The sequence below is a fragment of the Equus przewalskii genome, chromosome 11 (genome assembly GCF_037783145.1).
Source record: "Equus przewalskii isolate Varuska chromosome 11, EquPr2, whole genome shotgun sequence".
In the NCBI taxonomy this organism is placed as follows: domain Eukaryota; kingdom Metazoa; phylum Chordata; class Mammalia; order Perissodactyla; family Equidae; genus Equus; species Equus przewalskii.
In genome coordinates, this window is record NC_091841.1 from 9,798,028 (window position 1) to 9,802,932 (window position 4,905).

Genomic DNA, 4,905 nt, shown 5'->3' on the forward strand with positions numbered 1-4,905 from the left:
CCAACAAGTTTTTTGGTTCTGATGCTTTAATTTTTATTTCCAGAACTGCCATTTGTTTATTTTTTACAATTTCCATTGATATTTTGAAAAATACCATCTCTTCATCTATTCTATTTTTTCCCTATAAATTTGTCCCTATATTTATATGTGTACTTAAGGTCTGTTTTTTTGTTTTGTTTTGTTTTTTTGCTAATTCTAATAACATGTCTAATGTGGACATGTCTGCTTCCACAATTTGTGTTTTCTCTTAATTATGAGTCAGATTTTCCTATTTATTCTCTTGTCTAGTGTTTAATTTTATCATATTTTTCCAAGTGTGCATAAAAGAACAAGTAAGATTAAAGCACGACTTATATTTTTGGTTTTATTTATTTCCTAGAAAGTCTAAACCTGTTTTGCTGTTTGGAGGTTCCACTGAGGACCGTTAGCTCAGATATTTCTTAGAGTGTAATGGAGCTGGGCTGAGAAACGGCTCTAACTAGACTGAGTTACCTGTAATCAGCCCTCCACAGCATCCTCTGCCTTCTTATCCTGTCAGAGTCTGAGCTAGGAGGGGGCTTGACTGCAATTTCGGACTTTTTTGGCTAAATTTAGATCCAAGTATTTCAGGGCCCTGCACTGTAATCATTGTGAGAACGCACAAGATTATGCATTTTTTTCCTACCAATGTGCCTTTCCTCCATCCCTGCCTTTTGGAGAAACTTGGGTCGGGCAGGACGGAGGATGAGGGGCTGGAACAAACGACCTCTTCTTTCCTTGAGAAGATGCCCTTCCATCTTGGTGGACTGAGCCATCTCTCTGTGCCCTTCACTCCAGACCCTTCCAGGCTCCAGTCTGACCTGCCATCCCGCACTCTGGTCCACGGCTGGAATGATTTCCCTTCGTTTCTGCAAAGTCTCTCCATGCACGGCTGAGGTTCCTGCATCCACCCATACACGGACCAGCCCCTCCTCTGGGTGTGGACGCTGCCACAGCTCTTGTTCCTGGAGAAGAGCTTCTTTCTTCCTGGAATTCAGTTCGTTAAAATGTCGTTGATCCCACTGCTCTTCCCTAGCTCCATAGAAAGCTATGATTTTTATTTTTTCTGGAGTTTTCTTGTTGTTACCACAGGAACAGAGGTCTTTTACATCTCTCTACATCCTAATTGGAAGTCAAAACCTCCATGAGTGTGAGCTATTTCTATTATTAGTGGGCAGTGGTGCATAAAATGAGCACACACAGAAGAATATAATTGCAATGAAGATTAGCGCTAGGATGCAGATGTGCGTGTTCTCGGAGGGTCCTTTCGGGCAGGGTGCCCATTTTGCAGATGAGGTTAAGAGACACTGAGGACCTTCCAAGGTCACATCACTAGCAGAGAACAGAGCCAGGATTTAAACCCAAGTCATCCTACTCTAGAATCCATGCTTTCACCCACTCTGCTGTGAAATAAGGATTTGAGTTCCATTCACTCAGAGTGTCAGGCATATCACAGCTCATCCGTGAAGGGCGTTCCGTAAAATGGCCGGCCCTTGGCTGGGTTAGGGACTGGGGACGCGGAACAGAGACAGCCCTTGACAAATATGTATCGAGTGAGTTAATAAACCGCCAGCCCACAACACGCACACACACACATGCACATGTGTGCACACACGCACATGTGTGTATGCACGCACACACATGTGTACGCACGCATGCATGCACACACGCATGCGTGCACACACATGCGTGCACACACACGCGTGCATGCACACACACACACACACGCCCTCTCTTGACCTGGCGGAAGAGCCTGCTGTCTCAGAGGACCTGCGAATGTTCGGTCATAAACCCCAAACCTACTTTCCTGTCTTTTTGGAGCTGCCTCCTTCCCTTCTGACGGCCCGTGGCTCTGGGGAGTTAAACAAGTGGACAAGAGGAAATCTTGAAGTTTCATGACGGTCTCGTGTACTCAGACATCGTCCCCGGAGCTTGCTAGGTTCCTGGCTCCGAGGCGACCCCGTGGGTCCTCACCAGAAACCGCAGACCAAGGGGCTCAGGACATTGTCCGAGGTCCATCCACCCTGGGGCTGGGCCTTCGGGGACTCTGATCTGTAATTAAACCCGAGCTCCAGGGAGCGGCAGCCCTGGCAGTCATCCCTGTGGGCTCCTTGCGGGCGAGGGCACAGCACACGTGCGCGTGCGGATGGTCCACCATCGCGGGAGCCTGTGCTCGGCTTCGTAGACTCTAGCGTAACTGCGACGGTCGCTGCATCAGACCAGCCGGTTCACGTCCACCTTTCTTACTTCCTGCTGTGCAGCCTCGAGCAGCACACTTAACCCGCCGGAGCCTCAGTCCCCCGTCTAAAGCACTGGGATGGTAAACAGAACCCACGACCTGGAGGGGTGGGCTAACCGGGCCAGTGCTCACTCGGGTCTCCCACAGAACTTGGCATACAACAAACACTCAAAAATGTTAGCCATTCTTAGTACTATTGGCTATTGGGCTGTATATTACCAAGAAGCAGGGCTAGGATGTGCATGAGAGTCAGTGTCTGAGTGTTTTGGCCATTATCCTGGCTTTCTCACCCAGGCAGCTAGTTCACAAGGCAGAGTCCAGACTACCCCAACGTGCTAACTCAGAAGATCTGGGGTGGGGCCCAGGAACCTGCAGGCTGGCCAGCACCCCAGTGATCTGGATACGGATCCAGGGCGACTCTTTGAAGATCCCCCTTAAGCTGTCGCGCCTCGCTGCTTGGGGGCAAGCACTGCGTCTAGAAGGCGGTCTGGAGGGGACCCTCATGACGCCTGCCCACCAGCACGTCTCCTCTCCGCACTCTGCAGTCGGGACAAAGAGAACCTTGCCCACCACCCGGGCCTGGGAACCCCAGGGAACCAAGTCCAGAGCTGTCAGCGTGAGCCTTAACACGGCAGGGTTGGAGTGCTCAAGACCAGCCCATCCTCTTTCCAGTCTCAGGAAACGGCAGGCTGGGCTGCAGTCACCTGCAGGTAGAAGGCTCTCAAGTTGGGTCACAGAATTGACAAATCAGGCTGGTGACCTGCTGGGCTCTGAATCTACGTGAGGTGGCCCAGCTCTATTGGCCAAACAGGTTTCACCCCACGGGCCACCTCTGCGTGACCGCGGCTGCTTGGGGTGCTGTGGACAGGGATGCAAAGGCTGATTCTGGGTCAAGGGCTCTCAGCCAGGGTCAGTTTTGCGTCTTGGGGGATGTTCAACAATTTCTGGAGACACTTTTGGTTGTCACGGCTGGGGTGGGTGGGGCAATGGCATCTAGTGGGTGGAGACCATGGTGATGCTGAATGTCCTACGGTGCACTGGACCATGCCCCCAAGCAAGAAGTACCCTGCCCAAATGGCAGTGATGCCAAGGCAAGAAATTCTGCTCCAGGCTCATGGGAAAGAGGCAATGTCCGGCCTGGCTGGGGAGCGAGTGGGGTTCGTGAGTGCTCACAAAGGATCACTAGGCATCGCTGAGCGCCTTTTATGTGAACATAGAGACCTAAAGAGATGCAGCCCAGAGGAACTGGAGCGGAAGAGACGCTACACGTGGAGCAAAATCATAAAAAGCATAATCATAATAAAAACCCCAAACCTCTAAGTCCAAAGAGAGATAACAGAAGATAATGCGTCCATGAAAAAAGAACGCGATGCCGTAAAAAATGAACACAAGAGCTCCTGGGGAAAAAATATGATAGCAGAAATATAAAACTCAGTTGAAGATCTGGGAGACGAAGTTGAGGAATTTCTCAAGAATATGTAGCAAACTAAATGATTGAAAATGGAGATACACGATAAGAAAGTTAGAAGACTGATACAGCTCTGATGCTGGAATTGTAAGAGTTCTAGAAACAGAGAGAAAATGGTGGGGAGGAAATGTCAATAAAATAGTTGAGGAAAATTTCCCCAAAATGAAGGACATAAATCTCAAAAGCCAAAGGCCCCACAACAGCTCGGTGCCGACCTGAAGCTGGACTTCCGTCAGGTCCACAGGGAGCTCCAGGACGCTGGCAGCGCAGAGGAGAGTCGACCAGAGAGACAGAAGCAGAATGGGAGGGCTTTACCCTGCCCAACAGCAGCTCTGGGAGCGAGAAGACGGAGAGAAAAGCTTTCAAAATTCTGAAGGAAAAGCGGTCCTCACCCAGAATGCTACATCGAGACAAAAATCAAAAACGTCCTTAGACACGCGAGGGCTCGAGAAGCCACCTCCCGCCTCCTCTTTCTCAGGAAGCTGCCAGAGGATGCGCTCTGCTGAGAGGAGGACTGAGCCAGGGAGCAGGACGAGGTGGGGTCCAGGAGGCAGGACATCCGGCTCCGAGGAGAGGTGGCGGGTCCACAGGCAGATGGGGGAGAGAGAGCCCAGGGCGCCAGAGGCAGAGGGCAACATGTGCAGTTTGGTGAAACTGATAAAAGTCAGATGTGAGTAAAAGTCCTGGGAAAGATTTGGACAATTGGCAAAGAGTTTGAGGTTAAAAAAAATTAGTGATGGGGGGAGCTGGCCCGCTGGTGTAGTGGTTAAGATTGCGTGCTCCGCTTCAGGGCCTGGGGTTCGTGGATTTGGATCCCAGGTGCGGACCTACACACCACTCATCAAGCCATGCTGTGGCGGTGTCTCACATACAAAGTAGAGGAAGACTGGGACAGATGTTAGCTCTGGGCCAGTCTTCCTCAGCAAAAAGAAAAAATTAGTGACCAGTATACAGGAAACTATACAAACGAAGAAATCGTAAGAGTTGTAGTGCTGAGTACCAGTCTCATAAAAATCACGGCGCAGCTACTGGGGAGAGTGAGAGGGGCGGCAGTGGGGGGTCAGAGGCAGGGGAGCAGACGGATTACAAACCGCCTCTCCTATGGCGGGGAAACCGTGAGCAATGCCTGAAAGTGAAAACCACACAGAACGATACAGGCGCGTGAAGGGAGTGATAGGGA